The 20,418-nt window shown below is 51.8% G+C and overlaps 1 protein-coding gene across 1 annotated transcript in view; it reads left to right on the forward strand.

The window, feature by feature from the left end:
• The window catches only part of GINS4 (GINS complex subunit 4), a 146,504-nt gene that overhangs the window by 86,653 nt on the left and 39,433 nt on the right, over positions 1–20,418 (forward strand). The window lies entirely within an intron of this gene.

Consider the following 20,418-nt stretch of genomic DNA (forward strand, 5'->3'; position numbering starts at 1 on the left):
CCACATGCTCCAGGGGACATCGTTCCAGGCCTTCCCCTGGAACAATCCAACGTCAGCCTGTGGATTCAGAATGGATTCTGAGGAGAGGAGAAATGATGCTTCACCATGCGATGCAGCAACATCTGGTGTTCCTGACAGCATTTTCTATTTCTCTTTCCTCCCCTGGCCTATGCAGTACTCTCCAGGTTCCATTTCCCGCACTCTCAGGCACCGGGGAATGAAGAGGAGAGGAAACCACAGTCAAGGGCACAGTTGCTTGCCCGCTGTTTATCAGGGAGACATCCTTGCAGCAAACCCTCCCTGAACTGGGACCTCATTTCCAGAGCAGCCACTGGTGCAAATGGCTGTGGGCAGATGAAAGCTACCTCCAGTTCTGTGCCACTCCTTTCCCAAATCCAATTCCTGTTTCCATTAAGAGCAGAGATGGCAGATTGATGCGGAGCACAAAGCAGCGCTGGTGCTGATGCGGCCGTGAGCACAGGTGGGGCTGCCCAGGGGCGAGCAGCCCACCAGCCCCGTGCCCAGAGAGCTGCTGCCAGCAGCTGCCCCTGTGCCTGGGCCGGCGCTGTGCCTTTGCCACAGACACCTCTCAGATTCTCTTCTGCAGCATGATGCACTTTGGACTTCTCCTTTCCTGACATTCAGCGGTGAAATCAGAGCAGGCAGCAGCAGGTTCTTTGCAAAACAAAGTTTGCTGAGCGTGTTTAAAATATTCTGTGCCTCTTCACCGAGGTTTGTGGGTCCTTCTGCCAGCTCGTGGTGCTTGAAACAACCTGAAGGAGTGGCTGACCCTGGCTCCATCACACTGCTAAATATGCCCGCTGGATGTCCCTAGATAAGTTACTTTGATTTCGTCAGCTCATCCCCAGCTGCAGTTTTTAATCCTCGGGATAACAAAAGGCTGATCCGCAGCCTCCTCCCAGGATCCCAGGCTCTGGCAAAGCTTCGTTAACTCAGTGCTAGGATAGCAGCATCCAGGGAGTTTGAACAAAGAGCCCCAGGCAGTCCCAGCCTGAAACACTGGGAACAATGCCATCGTTCCCAGAGAGGGGAAGATGTTTGGAAGTGCAATTTCCGAGGTCACCTTTTATGATCCAGGCACACCACAGAGCCTGAGTGCTCCTTCTGACAGCCGAAGCCAGCACTGGGACTTCCCGCAATGCCGAAACAGCGGGTGCCCCGTTTCCAACAGGTCCTCTCCCTCCTCCCAGCTGCCCATCCAGTGGCAGCAGAGGGGAGCAGCTGTGCGCCAGGCCTCTCTGAGAGGGATTTCAATCTTGTTCCCGAGGAGGGCAAGGCTTGGTCCACTAATCTCAGAGGCTAAAATAATTTTACGCTTTCCTTGAGGAACCGTTCCAGCAAAGCCTGGAAGATGCAGCGAGCCCAGACAGAAACATATTTCCCTTGTGGTTATGCTGCTGCCTGACTGCCAGCACACAGACAGACAATTTGTGCCTCACTAGGCAAAACCCAGTGAAGTGTTTAACTTGACAACGGGAGCGTTTCTCTGAACGACGCCTCCTCGGCTGACCCCAGCACAGCTCCACAGCTCCCCCAGCACCTCACCAGCACCCACTCCCGCAGCTGCCTGCAACGCTCCCCTGCCAAGCAGTGGTCGCCCGTGCACCAGCTCCACAGGCTCCCTGTGCACCGCCCGACATCCAGCGTTCTCCACCGCAGCCTCTTTGGCTGCTCCAGAAAGTTCCGAGTTCCTCCCACCCCTCACCAAGGGCGGGCACCAAGGTGAAGCCCAGGCAGGGGGAGATGATTGAACCCCTCAAGCGGAAATATTGACTCCTGTCAAAATACAGGAAAAATGTGGACTTTAGCCCAAGCTGAGCTGCGTCCTGGAAGCCTGTAAATAGCAGCTTCCCTTGCCTGTGATTCACTGAGCATCACCAACGGCCCAGTTTCTCCTCTGGCTCAGAGACCCGGGGACCAACCTCAGCCCACAGCACCAGCATCAGTCTGGAGGCAGAGAGCAGTATCACACCAAATGAACAGGTACAGCTGCTGCTGCAGTCCCCAGGTGGAAAGAGAGTTGAGTAAAAGGTTCTCACCAGCCAAAGCATCTCAAAAACTCCCTGATGGCTGAGCCCAGGTGTGAGGAGCGGGAGGTGGGATGCGGGTGCACTCTGCCAGCCCTGGGCAGCCGTGCAGACATGAAGGTGTGTTCCCAGTTTGCTCTACATGCCCTCTCTTGCTGCAGCACTGCCAGCAGAGGAAGTGGCTGGGGCCTTGGGCAATCGGGCTGGCGGCTACCAGTGGTCTGCCAGGACCACAGCAGCGGGAGATGCATACCAGCTGGGAGGACAGGGCTCTCCCCAGGAGCCCCAAGCCTGTGATGGTGACAGCCTGCAGGGGATGTCAAAAGGGATTCCCCACAGCCAGCCCAGAGGGTGATATCTCAGTCAGAGGAGACAGTTTGCTCTGTCTCCATAGGGTCAGAAAGGGAAGCAAATTACCCTCTTGATTTGGGCCCCACAACCCACATGGCATCAGAAGTAATTTCCATACCCACCCTAGCCTCATGCAGGGCTTTCTACCTTGCTATAAATAGTTTCTAGCACTGCTGAGCAAGGATTAATGACTTTTCTAATTATACCACCATTAGTTGGTGACAGGGGAATGATACTGTGCAGATGTCTGAACCCACTCACCCAGCACGGCTGGATTGCTCTGTGCAGAACATACCTGTATGTCACCTCATAATTTCAGAGAAAATAAAGCCACAAGTGCAGGAAAGCAGGAGGGAAAAAAAAAAAAAAAAAAGGTCTTTGTCAATATTAAATAAGAGAAGTCTGGAAACCGTACATACTCCAAGTCCCTAAAAGGAATCCCATCAGCCTTGGGTTGCTGCAATTCCATGTAAATATTACCTGTGATTTGTACCCTCTCACAGTACTACTCTGGAGTGTACAGACCTGTTTCATATTGGATTCCCGAATTACCCTTGATTTTAAATTGGATTGCCTTATTTACCAGGCAGCTTCTTGCTTCGTCCTGCCGAAAAGGGGCATTTTTCACATGGCCTGTCCTGCCGGGACACCTGCACCATCGCGCTGTCACACATCATTTAGCCACTTGTGGCAGTCCTGGCAGACCCCAGCTGTCCTTTGTCCAAACAGTTCTTTTCCATACGACTCGCTAATAATGTACTCAAGAATTTCTGTAGAAGGGCTCTTGCTTCAGCAAATGCTAATGACAGGAAAGCACCTCTTGTAACACCTGACAGAGGCTTCAGTGCACCTTCTGTGGTTTAAGTTCTACCCTTTATGACAGCGTGAACAAGGTGCAGTTTTGGAGGGGAGTACAGTATTTCAGTTCCAAAATAACTCTTTTTCTGAACAGTGGATGGATATGGCAATAAACATTTTCTCCTGAGGCTATGGCAGGTGCATCATTTGCCTGGGAAAATTACTGGAAAACTTATCAGCCAAGGAGCACTTAGCTCAGCAATGCAGCACTGCGGGTTCCATCTGCAGGACCCCGGCAATGAGGAAGGGGACCCCAGCTCCTCTCTGTAGCCCAGGCTCCAAGATCTGGATTTTCCATCCCCTGTACAGAGGCTGAGCCCTTCTCAGCAGACTCTACTGGGCTTCTGACTGAGCTGTTCTTTGCAAGAGCCATCAGAAGGGAAGGGATCAAGCAGGTTCTTTTGCCCAGTCGTTTGGAAACAATCAAAGTCACTCCTTGCAGCAGACATCTGCCTGTGTGGGGTCCCATTTACGACGATAACAATTCTATGAGTTCCACAAGGCAGTACCTGTGTTCTGCAGAGCAGGTTAAAGGAACAGTGGTGGGTTTCTGACATTGTCACAGGGAAGCGGTCCCTGAGGTCTGTGTGCCCACTCCCGCAGGGACTGGCCCCTAGCAGCCCAGTGTGACAAGGGACAGCTGCGCTGCTCTGCCTTGGAGCCGAGCAGGTGCAGGGAGCCGTCCCCTGCATTGCCCTGCCGCCTTCCCTGCCCCTTTCCGCAGGAGGACGCGGCGCACAGCCCTGGCTGCCATCACCATATGGCAGCTCCTGTCCTCTGGCTCCGAAGCGTCGCTTCATTTCTGTTCCACCGCCAACCTTGTCAGAGTGCTCCAGAAACCACTGCCGCTATTTTTAGAGGGTTAACAAATACCTCTAGGAAAAATAACCCACTGGTACGTGACTCCCTTTCAGTCCAGCATTCAACAAACGGCCACAGCATCAGAACAGTAGCAGTAAAGATGAAACGGGACTGATGAACTCTGTCTACCCTCACCCACCTGCCCACAGTGAAGGAACATGAGAAAACAGCCAACCTTCTCTTTGGTTGCCAAGGTTTCTCATTTTTATGTATAGTTACTTATATTTATAGTGCCCCTTGCTATCAAAATGAGCAAAGGGAAGAGCAGATAAGACAGCCTAGCAGGATTGTTTCTCAACAGAATGTTTTTCACTTTTCCACAAGGCGTCAGCAGCTCTTTAAAGTCTTTTTATTACATTCTGCATTAGATGCAAAACCGTATTTCAAAGACACTTTAACTTTGAAAAAGAAAAATGCAGATTCTGTATTGTGCCACCTGCAAACGTGGAGGCATGACCCACATTAGTGAAACTGGGGAGGAAAGAGGGCAGGAAAGGAGAGAGGGAGGGAGGTCTGTGGATGAGACCAGGCCATTTAAAACACTTCAAAAATAAAAACTCAAGGGGAAATCACTGCCTTTCTAATTACAGCTTTTAGGGGAGCTCCTCACGCTCTCCCTAGTAAGTCTGGGGAGGTCTCAAGCACCTCGCATTCTGCATTTAAATATACGTAGCAAAAATCAACCAGCTTGGATTTTCCGTTAAATAAAATCAACCAAGCTTCCATTTTTTTTGTTCTTTCTTAATTAGTTTGTTAGACCACAGATTACAAACCAAAAGTCTTCTCATCTCCACTCCTTCCAGAACAGAGACTGTTATCAGTCCCTGAATTTTCTGCGGGTTGATTTTCACTTTTTTAAAGCATGAAAAGCTTTAACAGCCACGAGCAATTAGTGAAAGGAATAAAGCAGCAGCTCGTATGTCCAGATTTGTTATGCCACAGAGAGGCACCGACCTCATTAGGCCAGACTGGGAGCTCTGGCAGCTGTGCTCAACCCCAGAAACCAGGACAGGTGCAGAATTCAGCAGCGCTTTCTCACTAGCACGAATTGTGTTATCTGTTATACCTGGGCAGATGAGAAGCAAAGCGCTGCTGCTGCTGCTTAGGCTTATTCTTTAAAAAATACAGTATTTAGGGCAAATGAATCGTGCCAAGATTAATTCTAGGGTGGCGATTAAAAGTAAAAAAATATATTATAAATATGTTGTATATGTGTACAGATAATATATAAATGCATTATAAATATCAAAAAGAATACAGTTCGACAAAGCAGGGGGCTGAGGTGAGCAGGAGGCGCTGGCGCGGGGGATCCCCGCACCCGGAGCGCGGCGCGCACGGCGATGGCACCGGCGCTCCGCCGCCCTCGCTGCCGTTCCCGGGACAAACGCGCCACCGCGCGGCTTTGGGGACAAATCCCGGGATCCCGCAGCCCGGCGGGGCGGGGCCCCTGTCCCGCAGCCCGGCAGCAGGAGGCACCGCAACCCAAGGAAGAGGGAAACCTGGAGAATCCCCGCTCCTCCTCGGAGCCGCCGCCTCCAGAGTGGGGAACGGGGAGGCCTCGCCACCCGACTCACCCCATCCTTCCCCCAAAAGCAGCTTCGGGAACACAAAAAGCCTCTGGCACCAGCTCTTGGGGCTTCGTGACACCCCGGAACGGCACGCCCTTCCGTCTTGCAAGACATCACAGAAATAGCATCAAAGAATCAGAGAAGCATTTAGGCTAGAAAAGACCCTCAAGACCAGCAAGTCCAAGCATTTCCCCAGCACTGCTGAGCTCACCACTGAACCCTGTCCACAGGCCCGACAAGTGACGAACCAAGCTTCTGGACTCTGTGATCCATCTCCACAAAGCTCCCAGGGATTCGAGAGCCGGGGTGCTGGGCAAGCTGGTGAGCACCAATGTCCCAGCCCTAAAGGGATCCAGTTCAAAAGCTGAGGTGTAATCCCAGGCAAACCACATCTGACAGCTCATACACTTCCCTGCTGCTAGACAATTCCTCCTCCCCTACATGCCTTAAATGGGGAAAAATGTATTTTGGAGGGTCAAGTGTAAACCGAGAGGCTTGGGGCGTTCTGCTTTGGGGCATGCTGCCCCTTCCCCTGGCAGCTCACCCACAGCCCAGCATGTACTCCTGGCCAACCAGCACTCCATCAAGCTGGGAGAGGTACTGGAACAGGTTGCTCCTGTTCCCAGTGTGCAGCTCCAGCAGCATTCACAGCTGTTTTTTCCCAGCACGGATACTGCAGGAGGAGCTCCTCTATTCATAAAGTAAGGTGATCTGCAGGGAATTAACTTTGGGCTCCATCCCAAAGCTAAAAGAAAGAGCGGATCAAATTCTGTGCCACTCTGGAAGACACAACAGTGCTTTTCTGAGAGAGAACTGAAAAAGATTCGGTATCGGCAGGGAAACAATGAACTTCTTTCATATTGTACAGGATTCTGTCTGTCTTCCTATTAATTCAGTCATCTAATTGCAGACAATCTGGTTTCTATGCTGTAATCTGATATTTGCACAAAAGTGATACAAATATCTTGCCATTTTTACTCAGAGGAAACAGTTCAAGTATTGAGAGATGCTTATCAAAGAGCAGGAGCTCTATGTCGCCAGCTGGAGTTAAGGTATCCCACTTCAAGGAGAAGGACCTTGTTGGGGAAAAGCATGTGTGCTCACCTGGATAAGCTGAGGATGTCCTTCTCCTTCCCAGAGGTATCTCAACCTGTACCCCATAGATGCAGCAGAGCCCAGTGACCAGTACAAGGGCACTTAGAACCCGCCCCAGGTAAGACAGGATGACTAAAGACAGCAGAGAAGATGTAATCACAGAAAACAAGGAGCTCCAAGGAACAGATGTGGCTTGTGAAATATTGTATAGGGATTTTGGAAGTGACTCAAACTCTCAGTTGGACCAATCTGTTTGCTCCTGCTAGATAACTGTATCTCTTCCATGGCTAAGTGAACAGAAGGGCCACTGAAGAAAAACAGGGTGAAAAAAATGAAACTGTTTCAGTTCTCCCCACTATATAGACTTCTCCATCTCAAAGATTTTCTAAGGCAGAAAGCCCTAGTTTCACAAGAAAGGGGAAACGTTTGGTGCACAAAGATCAGCAGAAACAATGCAAAATGTTAGAGCCATAAACAAAGCAAGAGACCCTGGCCCCACTGTGCTGGGACTCTCTCAGCCACTCTGCCAAGAGAGAAACAATGGTTTGTACCTTGCCAGCACAGCACAAATTCCAGACTGCCATCTGGGAATTCCAGACTGCCATTCCCTGTGCTGCCAACTGCCAACCACGGAGCCAGGCTGGGAACACACGATCCACACAGGAGAGCGAGCCGAACGTGCAGTTCCTGACTGCTCTCCAAAGGGCATGGCCAGTGCTCCTCATTCAAGCAGGAGCTTGGCTTTCAGACACTTCTAACAAGGAAGTTCAAAGAAATCAGCAGCAGTACTGAAGCAGCCAGGCCTTTCTGCCAGCCCTGTCCCAGCTGCTCCCCACATCCCTGCACCGGTGCCAGCCAAGCACTGCCCTGGAGGCCCAGGGCCCCTGCACCGTGTCCCCGCACCGTGACCCTGCACTGTGTCCCCGCACCATGTCCCCGCACCGTGTCCCCGCACCATGTCCCCGCACCATGTCCCTGCACCGTGACCCCGCACCGTGACCCTGCACCGTGTCCCCGCACCGTGTCCCCGCACCGTGTCCCCGCACCGTGACCCTGCACTGTGTCCCCGCACCGTGTCCCCGCACCGTGACCCTGCACTGTGTCCCCGCACCGTGTCCCCGCACCGTGACCCCGCACCGTGTCCCCGCACCGTGTCCCCGCACCGTGTCCCCGCACCGTGTCCCCGCACCGTGACCCTGCACCATGTCCCCACACCGTGACCCTGCACTGTGTCCCTGCACCGTGTCCCCACACCGTGTCCCCGCACCGTGACCCTGCACTGTGTCCCTGCACCGTGTCCCCGCACCGTGTCCCCACACCGTGACCCTGCACTGTGTCCCTGCACCGTGACCCCGCACCGTGTCCCCGCACCGAGCCTGCAGCAGGGCTGAGCCTGCACTGCCTTTGTGAACAATGCACTGCCAGAGAGCATTTGGTTACTCCAAAACTGTTTCACAGCAAGCAAAAGGGATCCAGGAAAATGTTTTTCTGTGAGTAAATGACTGTGAGAAGCTGTTGTAAACACTGCACTCAGAGTCCAAGAAACACAGAGCCAGATATTACCTGTCACAATACATTGCCAGCCTCAGCCCGCCCGTTTGCCAGGAGCTGGCTGGGGCAGCAGGCAGCTGGCTGCTGCTGCTTGGGCAACACCACCAAAGGAGGAGAGAGACCGCAGCCCTCTGCTATTTGGAAAAAAAAAAAAAAATACAGTCAAATCACAGAGCTTTTCTTAATGCTGCCATGATATACAAATAAGAGGCTTAAATATAATTATAGGTTGTTTAATCAGTGAGAATAAAGAAATATGTAGTAATTGATGCCATATTTTATAAATATCCTAACTGTTTAAGAAACAGAAAATGCTTTCAAAAGAAATACTTTAGCATAATGATTATAAAGCCCTTTAATGTGAGTGAGCTTCTTTCTGAAGCCAGTTTTAGATTCAGACTCATGAGCATAAATAGAGTTAATTGCCCTTCTGTATGAGCTGGATGTTAGCACATTCCAGCAGAGCATGCATTTTCCAAAGTGCCAATTCCAACACATTACACCCTGTGCAATTTTTGCCTTTCTGCATAGCGCAGAGAACAGGCACATCTGGGCAAGGGCAAAGACGAGTGCTGGTAGCAGTGAGCCTTGGAGATGGATTGAGACATCAACTGCTGGCCCAGATGTTAGCTGGGTATTCAAGTGCAAATGTTTTTTTCTGAATTCACCCCATAGGGGAGAACACATTGATGTGCAAATGGTGATGGGGGAGAAGACATGCCATAGCTCCTTCCCTCTTCCTTCTCAAAAACTGCAGTTGCACCCTGTGGCAGTGCAAGGGGATGATACTCCCGGTGAAAAGGGGAAATCCTTCTTCAGAGGCAACTTTGAAGCTGGCAGCCTTCCCAGGCAGCCCACAGGTGCAGGATGCTGACACTCTGAGGAGAGGATGCTCATGGAAAACTGCCAGTGTGTGCTCTGCTCTTCCCAGCACAGGTGCCACTGCATCAGCCATCCCTGAGCCTCACCCTGCCTTCCCAGTTGTTCAGTGAGCTCTCAGCCCCGCTGTGATCCCACTGGGACCAGGGGAACAGTGGTGAGGGAATGCCTCCCCCAGGCCATGCTCACTCTCAAACACAAAACTCTACATCGAGTTATATATGAGAAACATAAATGAAAATACCACACAACTCTACCCAAAGATCTTACAGAAACAAAGCATCCACATCTCCAAGGGTAAACACCACCTTGGGTTTGGTCCTATGGGATGAAAACAGGGAACACTTTGTATGTAATGCTAAAAATAACAAAAACATCCCCATTTGGACATGGCTTTGGGGAACACTGTGCATTCCCAGCTGCCAAATCACAGCGTGGAGCAGCCCATGCCAATGACCCGTGTCAGGGGCTGCCTCCGAGCGCCGCATTCCCTGGGGTTTTGGGTTTCTGCCTTTAATGAGCTGGTGATGAGTGACCCTTGCTTGGCCCTTCTTCACTCTTGGGCCTTTTGGGAGTCAGGAAGAACCATTCAAAATCAAATTTCCTCTAAGAGATTTTCTGAGGCTGGGGGTAAAGCACACTGTTGAGACAGCAGAAGTCTTAGCTCCCTACTGCAGCCTTGTTGCCTATTCCAAATGTCTGTCACCACATCAGATGGCCACACACAAGCATGAGTGGCACTTCTGCTGCCATTCCAAATTCCAGCCCCACCACTAACCCAGGATCTAGCAAAGGTCATGTTTTCCCAGTGCATACAGGGCACTTTGGAGCTCACCATCAATAACGTAGCCTTTTGGGGAAGGGGGTCCACTGAGGGTAGCAGCCTACAGAGGGCCATGGTGCCATAGCTGGGCAGCCAAAACCTGTCTCATAAGGGCAAGCCCCAGTGTAAAGGCACTTCCCAAGTCCGTGCTGTGGAATGACACTGCAGCAGAGCTGAAATGCTGGGGTGCAGCACGAGCTCCAGCTGGGTCAACTCTCTGTTCAGAGCCAGGCTCTTCTGGACCCTTCCAAGGGTCTGTGTTCTTGGTCATCAGCAGACCTACAGTTTGTGAATTTGGCTCCATGCCTGAGCTAAACACTGCCCCATCCATCAGCAGTTTGGCTTCTCATTCGTATGATGGGCTTGATCTTGAAACCATCTGTTTTCCCTCAGCTTGCATCCAGCTTTCACTTGGACAGCAGAGCCCTTTTCAGCTACAGCCCCAGGGCATGGGGGTGGGAAAGATGCTTCACTGGCTGCTCTCTACGGCCAGAAAGAAAGAACTTGGTTGCAGACATACACCAATGACCCTTTTTTTGCAGGCAGAGGTAAAACTGGCAGGACTTGCTGGTGAGGACAGCCAGAGCAGTAGCTCTGGGACAGAGCTCAGAGGGTGCCATTGGGGCTGCTCATGCAAGATCCATGCAGCTGGGTAGACCCCATGCAGTTTGGAAATATTCAGCTGATCAGACCCTGCAGCACACCGAAAAAGTCCTTTTTCCAGTGCAGGACTCCAAGAGAGAAGAGTGCTCTCAGCAGCCTAAAGAAACCCTCAGCAGTCTGAGAGTCTGATGAGTAGTTTCATTCTGGTAACACTTTTTTTAACCTCTCAGTAGGTTTTCTCTTCCAAAAGAAATGTGATCTGGAGTCTGTCACCAAGAGCCTCTGAGTACACTGGTTGTGGCTTGGGACTTGGTTTCTTTTCCAGGGAGTAGAACCAACCTGTTCACTGAATGGATTCTTCCCTTCTCTCCTCGGGATGCTTTTGCTTTATCTCAAAAGGCTGTTATTAACTGACAGGTTGGTATAAATACACATTTTGAAAAGTGCAAACAGACAGTGGTACCTGTGTCCAGCACACGCAGCGTTTGTGCATCTCCACAGTGATTGTAGCTGTGCTTCCTCACGTATCCCCATCAACAGCTCCAGCACCCAGGTCGGGGGAAAAAGCAGAGCTCTGGGCTGCACATCTCATATGGGCTCACCTGGGAAATAAGTGGCCTCTGGGCCAGCGGAAGGTGCCTGGACAGTTTTGCCCGCTGCCATGCAGAAGCCGAGCTGCAAGGCAGAGGGGAGGAGCTGTGTGTGTCTGTCAGGCTTTCTCCCTGCTTCGTATGAAGCAGAGTCTTGCCCAGCTGACCAGCACAAAGAGCTCCAAAATCCCCAAGAGTGAACTGCAGAACCCTGTGCACTCCTAGTGCTGCAGGAGGGAAAGAGAGCATTTCCTGCAAGTGTTTCTTGTTCCCTGCGCCAAACCTAGACCTGGCATGAGTCAAAGCAATGCCCAGACGAGCTGATGAGAGCGAGCCTCCCATGCTGACACGGTGAGCAGTAACTCCTGTCCAACCCAGTGGGGACATCGTGTGGTACTCCATCAGTCTCTCAGTAGCTCGTGGTGCCATGCCTGCAGGAGCAGGTGAGGTACCACATGGTGACGGTAATTAAAACCCACTGCCAAGGAAATGTCAGCAGCAAACTGTCAGGCCCAGGATAAGTACTGTCTGCTGCAGCACGGACACAAGATAGCTATAGCTCCAGGAGGGCCCTGCAGAGGTCACTGCCAAGGAATGGATATGGAGGAGATTTTTGTATTAACCCTTTGCTTGTCTTGACATTGCAGTTATAATCCTAAGCGTTGCTGTTGCTGCACCGCTTAAAAGTTCAGCTGCTAAACCATGCTGTCAGCCATGCTCTCCCCTCACTCAAAGATCCCCAGGGATTACATCCACAGACATCCCTCGATATGCTGTAGGGCACATCTCCACCCTCGAGGGACAATCGCCGATGCCCCACCATTGGAAGTGTTCTAGGTCAGGCCAGACAGGATTATGGAGCATCTTGCTCTATGGCAGGTGTCCCTGGCCATGGCAGTTGCTGGAACTGGATGATTTTTCAGGTCCCTTTCAACCCAGACTATTCTGGGATTCTGTGACCTTTTGCTCCCGTTGAGGCGCCACGGAGAGTTCGGGTCGGGAGAGAGCCCCGGAGGCATCTGCAGAGGCGCGGCGGGAGAGCCCCTGGGGGCGCGGGGGGGCGCGGTGCGCCCGCGGGAGCTCTCGGGGCGCTCGGGGTCCCCTCCGCGCTGCCGGCCCGCTCCCTCCGTCACCGTGAGATGGCAGCCGCCGCCCGCCGCTGCTCGGGCATCGCCCCCCGCTCCCCCCCAGAACCCAAACTGCTGCTCCGCAGTTCGCCGGTGCTGTCGGAGCCGGACTTTCCCCGCCGCCCCTGACAGCCCCCCAGGAGCTCCGAGCCTGACACGCTGTCCCACCCGGAGTCCCCCCCCGGTGCCTTTGTTCATTGTTCCTCTGGTTACCGCCGGTGGGGAGCTGCGTGTTCTGGCTCCTGCATGTGCTCTTCAGGAGAGGAACCGCATAAAGCTCTGCCCAAAGCTCCTCTCTGCTCTGCTGGAATCTCCATTGACATCCCAGCCCTTAAACTGAATCTCTCTCTACATCTTTGTCTTAACACAGAAATGCCATGTACGCACAGCCAGGCAACCCATCCTCCTGAGAGGAAGACCTGCCACCAGGCTGATGGTGCAGGGAGCATGCCAGCATCTGCAGGGACGCTGTGGGGTGTAAGAGCCATCAGAGGACACCACGAGATAAGGGACTGGGCCTGACAGGAACTATCCCCTCCTTGTTCATTGCACCTAATAAGAACAACCCTTGGCAGCACAAATTCTTTCATGTTCAGTTACATCTATTTATAATATCAACAAAACCTCAGGACATAACAGCCTCAGCAAGCTCAAAAGCTTCCAAGAGCTGGAGACAGAAGAGGGTTTCCATCAGCAGCAATGCCCCAGCAAAGGCAAGAGAGCTTTCTGGTTCAGACTGTGGATTGGGGGTGCAGGAGACCTGGCTCAGCCCCGCCACCATGGTGGCACTGTGCTGTGAGGACTGCACAGGACATGGCCCTGGCACAGGGACACAGCTCTGATGTCTGCAGTCGGTGACCATGCTGGCCAGCAGGGAGCCAGGGCACTGCCCAGGTGAACACAGCCCAACTCGGTCCTCACCAGGGCTCGGCCTCTTTGGTCTGTTTCTACTGGATACTGCACCAACAGCTTTTCCCTGTCTTCCTTCCCCACCATTTTTCTTCTTTACAAATCAAGTGGAAATAATTTAAAATGATCTCCTTCTCCCTGAAGCCAGAGGTCCCTGACTGATGTCTGAGTTTGAAGCTGCTCCTGTAACAGCCAGACCCTACGGAGCACCCAAATCTCCTCAGGAGTCCTACCAAAACCAGGACACATAAAAGTCAGTTTAATCACAAAAATAATGTTTCCTTGGGATCCCTGAGCCCAGACACAACCAAGTTCCTTGACGGCTTTAAGCCTGGCAGGACTTCTTCCTGCAGTTCACATTTTTGAATAATCATATCGCATTGTTTTGATATATCCACAGATTTTCAGTGTCTGCTGGAGCCATGAGTGTTCACTGCTGCTTCTTCTATGACTTCGCAACACTCGCTGACTTTCCAAGCCCAGCAGCCTGAATCCCCATCGCAGCTGGGCTTTGTCTTGTCCAGCAGATGACGAAGCCAGCACAGCCCTCCTTGCTGCAGGAGTGAGGGAGCATGACTCCAGGGTTGCTCCAGTGGCCCGTGCTCTGGAGCTGCCAGAAGCCCAGCCCCTGTCCTTGTGTCTGGAACACGTGGCCCAAGAGGCACCTGTCCTTGACCCCGGGTCCATCTCAGTCTGTTCTGCAGGGCAGCGGCACTGAGCTTGCCCAGAAACACACTTCTTAGCCCCGAAATGCATTTGGGATCATCCAGGGGCTGCTGCTGGCACAGAACTGGGTGGTTTGGCAGGCATAGCTCTAAAGAAAAAGAGGGGGGAAAAACTGGAGGAAAAATGTCCCCTCTAGCCCTCTTGTTGAATTAAACCACATGTATATTTTTAAAATATAGCGGAAAGGAACAACTCTCCAGCACATGTTCAAGAGCAGACTCTTATTTCAGAGATTTCAAAAAATTAGTGGCTGAAAGCTGAAACAATATCGCCCTTAGACGGGGACATTTGGAAATGATTAACGAGCCTGAACTCATGTGTTCAAAATAAGAAGTTAGTACCTCATGCTGGTAACAACTGTCAGCTACTAAAAAACTGGGGAGAGGAGAAGAAATCAAACCCAATCCTGCATAGTCTAATGCTCCAAATCAGCAGGAGATGACTAGCAAGCCCACCATCCTGCACCTTCCCTGGGGGCATCACCTGCAGACCTCAGATGGAGCCTGCAAACTCAGGGTGCAGGGAGCCCAGAGCACCCTGGGGACTCTGGAAGATTTCTCCTGTGCCTTTATGACCAGCAGCATCCCCAGAATTGCAAAGAAGATGCAAAGTCCAGTGCTCTTGGGACATTTTCTCACTGTATGACTGAGACAGGTGAATTCCCACCAGAGCAGTGCTGCAGTGACACACCAGTGCCATCCCACCAGGCTTCTCCTCCCACTCCTGGTGCTGCTGGAGGGCAGCTGATGGACGAAGGTGATGGGGAGGCCCTGCAGTCTGGGAACACCCCCAGATACATCCAGACTAGGCTTGCAAACTAAGCTCCAAGCTGCAGATCCACACTGACAGCCTGGTCCCCAGCCATGGGGGTATTTGGGGAGCTCCACACCAGGGGAGCACTGAGGGCATGGTTGTCTGTCTCTCTCTTCCCCAGTGAGGGGCTGCAGAGGCAAGAGCAGCCCACCCATCAGAATGTGCTACCCAAACGGAGATGGCTGTGGGCATGTTTTCTCCTTGCCTTAACAAAGCTTTGGCCACTCAAGCTGCCCCCAGAAATTCATGGCATTTTAGAAATTAGCCCGGAATCTTCTCCACCCTTCTCATTTCTTTGCTTTGTTCTCAAGTCTGTCTGAATCCCATGCTGCTTCTCTAGATTTCCCTGGGCTGGGGAATGGTCAGGGGCTGGCAGCATCACACGCGTGTGTGGGCAGTGCCATGAGTCCAGGATACGTTTCCCATCCCCAGCACAGATCAGATGTGGCGGCAGAACAATGCCAAACATGAGTGATATTGTGACAAAGGAGAGCATCTCCATATCAGCAAGGAGACCAGCTGCCAGAACCTGGACCTCGCATCCTCTCTGGACAACGGGCATCTGCATCTGTCCACCATTCATCAGAGATCTCTGTCTCTGCAGTCTGACAGGCTTCTCAACCTCTCCCCAGAGGTGAAGCTCCACATCCAAGCACAGAAGTGTACAGCAGGGAACAGGAATTGGTGCTGATGGACAAAAGGGTACAAAAAGTTGCCAGAGTGAAGGATGCTGTCCCTGTGAATCTGCCAAGGCTGAAGCATAAGGAGCTTTCTTATCTGAAAGGCACTGAATGCAATTCCAGCTATTCTTGGGAGCATTCCTGAGCACAAATCATTACTGTTATTATTTTCTCATTTCTTTAATGATATTGAACATACTCTAAGACCCTTAATCACAGAGGAAATTGCAGCAGACTCTCAGTGGGCTGACAAAAGGGGCTGAGCATGGCCAAGAATAGCCACACTGACAGTGTGTCCTGTCAGGAGCAGCTTCAAGGGCAAATGGAGGGATTGGGGCAGGGAGCAGCCCCCTCTCCATGCTCCAGGCAGGAGGCTCCCACACAGCTGTAAGGAGCACGGTGCAGGGGGAGCCTCCTCCAGCCCACTGGGCAGCTCTTCCCACGACTGCAAACCTGTCCCAGTGTTTCCCCAGGCCCCCAAGCTGCGCTCCCTGGGCACACACAGGCAGGGTGGGAGCATCTCCGTAGCTGTGTGTCCCTGGTCCAGGCAGGTAGCCAGCACTGCTGTCTAGGTTTGAAAGACAGGTATCTGCTAGGGAGAGGCAGGGCCTCTCTAGGAATGGGGAATTCCAATCCCTTCCCTTTAAGTTATTGGAATTTAGATGATTAAAGAGGCTTTTCAGTCAGAGCTACGGAGAAAGGAATAACAGTCCTTTACCAGTAAATATAACAGGACAAACAAACAGCAACAATAATAAACAGAACCAGGAACCTCGAGGGGCTTTGTTTCACAAAGCCCGGGGCAGTGTGATCCCTTGGGACCCCGAGAGCACCGAGTTGAAACGGTGGAAGCTCCGGGGCTGGTGGCTGGAACCGTGGCGGTCCCCAGCAGGCAGCGGGGTGTCCCGCCGAAGTGAGCAGTGCTGAAGGAGCCACGACAGCTGGACAGGGCTGGCCCAGCTCCAGCAGGGCAGGCGAGGGGCTCTGAATTCCTGGCTCTCCAGCAGATGATAGAATTCCCAGGACCGGAATAACCCTCCGTTAACAGTGGACTCCACGCAGCCAGCAGTCGCCCGACCGTCCTCTCCGAAGCGAGAGCAGAAGGAGAGCACCCTCAGCTCCCGGAGCCCCTGAGCCTTTCCCTCCCCCAAACTAAGTGATATACCGCACTCACACTTCTTTTGTGTGGGTCAAGTACCCTTTAAGTATCAGTATTTAGTCTCTTAGCAACTTATGGGGGAGGGGGGAAAATTCTATTGGGAAAGAAAAAAAAAAAAAAAAACAAAACCAAACTTAACCCCCAACAACTGCCAACAGCACTAGTTATTCTGGCGTGGGAGAAAGTGAGAACAGAGGGGTTTGGACCCAAGGCTATTCCTGCAGCACAGAGAATGTGCTGGAATGTGCTATTTCTGCGGCCACAGGGGCTCCCCACCAGCTCAGGATGTGCCAGTCAGTGCACAGCAGCTCCTCTGCAGCCACTTGGCCCACCAAAGAGATTCCAATGCTTTGGGCACTGTGCTGAGGACAATTTTCCCCTTTCAGATCATGCTGCAAAGCCAACAGCAAATAATTTCCAAAATGATTTGCCTCTGGGCAGAGGGCAGCGAAAGGCCAGCAGCAGAGCCCACTCACTCCCCAGACTGGCCCTCGTCTGCTCAGAGCCTTCTGCACGGGAAACCCAGGACTCACTCTTTGCAGAAAGCACATGGATTCTTCCCTTGATATCTATCTCATGTTTTATCCTATGATTTTGTAAAATAAAAGATGAAAATTTTAAATTAAACATATTCCTTTCTTTGGCACCAGGAATTATGAATTGATAAAGATTTCCTATTTTCTTATAAAATCCATGCCAATCCTTCAGCAAGGCCATGCCCATAATTGCAAGCAGATGTCTTCCTCTGCTGACACGTTAAATGGAAGCAGAAAGACCCAATGCTATCTCCCATCAACAATTTGCACTTAAGCAGAGAACAGATTCTCACAGAGCAGGGCTGCTGGAGCAGGAGGGGGATTAGGTTCCTGCAGTCCAGGCTTCTCAGCATTACAGCAAAACAAGGCAGCTCAGAAAAACAATGAACTCTAAAAAGTCCCTAATCCCAAAGCAACCAAAAGCTTTTGTGCAGGAAAATGAATTTGTGAAACTAATACTGCCAGGGCCCGTGGAGAGCACAGGGGCTGAGGTAACCCGAAGGCGAGGTGATGCAGCTGACAAGCATCCACCTCGGCTCCCACAGACCCTGCCTGGGCAGCACCGGCCTTTGAGGTCTGTGTTAGCACAGAGCTGTCCTGCCCCGCAGAGCGCAGCAGCTGGAATTATCAATACAAGTGGAAGTGACAGGGTGTTTAGCAAACATTAAGCCCAGGAAACTTAAAAGGTCTTCCAGGATTATTAAATAAACATTTAGGACAAATGAAAGACTATGAAATGGTGAAGAAATTGCAAACACTCTGGAGCAGGCAGTTGGGGCTGCACAGATTCAGCTGTGCAGGACAGTGTTTAATCATTTATGTAGTGTCACACATAGTCATGCCTCAACTCTCGGCAAGTGTTAATCCAGAAGCAGGACTTTGATAAAAATTTAGCCTCATATTATCATTCTATTAAAGACCATTTAACATACAAATCTGAACATGCCAGCCAACACCAGCAGTTTGGCCCGGCCAGTGCTGCCATCACTGTTCCACAAGCCCTGCAAGAAGACACACGGCCTCACACATGTTGAATTACCTCAGAGCTTCCACAAATAGCTCAACCTTCTCCAAATCCATATTTTCCCTGGCTGTACAGTAACTGTGGATGCTGTGCTGGGTGTGCTCACCCCCACTTGAGGATGACCAATCTAAAGATGCCACATTTGTCTCAAGGGGCTGCAGTTTGTTATTTTCAGTGTTTAATGTAGTTCTGAGCACCATGGCAGCATACATGCTCGTCAGCCTGCCCAAGGCAAATGCCCTGGTCTCCTCATTTCTTTCCAAGTAACAGCAGAGATACTAACACTCTACCATCCTTCTGGGGCCATAATTTATTCATATACAATACCACACCTCCCAATAAATTAGCCTCTCTGCCACATCAGTAACTTGAGAGTTTGGAAAAATTCAGACTGAGGCAGTGAAGTGCCAATAGCATAGGTTGCCAAAAGCACAACAAGCCCCAGCCTGAGCTAAAGAAAAAGAACAGTTTTGGTAGCTGCGCCATAGAGCTGTTTCTCACACCTCAGAACAATAGCAGAGAGCTGGATCCCAAAGAATGCTGTACTGACTGCATCAGGTATGGCTCCTTCCAGCCATGTCCTGGCTTCCCTCCTCCTCCTCCTCTCCACAGAATGGCTTGGCAAATATCTCCTGGTTGTCTCTAAAGGAAAAATGTTTCAGACAGCAGTGAATTCCCCATCCTAGCACACATCTTCAGAAAAGAGGGAATGTTTGCCGATTGCTCATGGCCCTTGGGATCTTGGCAGGCTGTAAGAGGAGCACGCTGTGCTGCAGCGTGCCCGTGTCCTCACACTGGCAAGTGGAGACAGATTCATCACTCTGATGTGCCGGGAGGAGACAGAGCCAGGGCTCCCCTGGTGCTGGCGGGCACTGGCAGACTCTCTGCCAAAGGCAGGGGCGCAGCAGACCCTGCTCCTGCCATGCAGGAAACATTCTCGTGGCAGGCTGCCGCCCCAGAGATTTCAGCCTCTGATGGGAAGTTCTTGAAACAAAGCCCTCATTTGTTTCAAGGCTGTGAGGCCACCATGGCGCAGCCGGCCACCCTGACAGGTTGATCCACACTCCCTCCCTCAAGACTCTCCAGGATGGGGCTTTGCTTTGAAAAGCCATGTGCTGCAGAGCTCCTAGACCCTGCATGTGGGTCCGTCTGCAGTCAGAAGCTCCCAAAAGCAGAGGAGCCGCCAGCTTGCCCCACTCTCCTTCCAAGGAAGACATTCAAGCATGGCTTGGACACCTACAGACTGCCCAAAGGGAGCAGCTTATCCAACAGGCTGCACACTCAGAGGCTCAGATGGGATTACTGGGGAAGAAACAGTAATAAGAAAATGTCTGTTCCTTTGCAAAACAGGGGTTTTAAAAGCACTTGCGAAAGACACTGGGAGACATTTTTCCTCACTAGGTCTGAGGGAGCTCTTTCTCCTTGGTGGTGCCACTGCGGCATGCGGAGACTGGCTGGGATGGAAAAAAGCCTCTGCGCCAGGGAACGGCGGTTTCCAAACACAGCTCTGGCCTTGGGGTGGAGGGTGGCTTTAATTATGTGTGTATGTGTGTCCTTTTTAAGGGTCATCCAGCATGATGCAGTGAGAAAGCAGGAGTAGCCTCTGAAACACAGTGGAGCATATTCTCTGCAAGGTTTCTCGTGTTGGGGCAGGGAAAGGAGTTTCACTGCGGCTTTAAGAGAACGTTTCAGCTGAGGCTTTGCGTGTTCACTCAGCAGCCCCTCACTGCTGCACCCATCTATAGCCACAGGGAGCTCAGGGGTCCGTCCACTGCTTCCCCTGGCACCACACAGAGCAGTGATCACAGCCAAGGCAGCTCCATCTGCCTGCCAAGGGAAGGAGCTTGTCATTTCCATTTTTACTCTGTTGTTTTTCAGTTATTTGTGCTATACTCCCTGCATACCTGGGTTGCCTGTTTATGGAACAGCTGACTAAAGCAGGACCCAGCTCCAGATGGCAGATATTCGGCTGAGGACCCCAGACCTGCTGCCTGTGAGCCAGTGCCGAGCCAGCTTCAGCCTGGCACAGCTCTGGTGCATCACCCGCTCATCCTGCACAGCATCCACAGAGTTCCACAGCAGACACACCAGGCTGGCATCCTTTCTTCTCCAGAACAAATCCTCCCCACTTGCTCAGCTGTTCTTCCCAGCCTTACATTTCCCAGTAACAGTCAGAACAGAACACAGACTGCCAGCAATGTAAAAAAATTAACTGAG

Source organism: Hirundo rustica, chromosome 28, assembly GCF_015227805.2.
Source record: "Hirundo rustica isolate bHirRus1 chromosome 28, bHirRus1.pri.v3, whole genome shotgun sequence".
In the NCBI taxonomy this organism is placed as follows: Eukaryota; Metazoa; Chordata; class Aves; order Passeriformes; family Hirundinidae; genus Hirundo; species Hirundo rustica.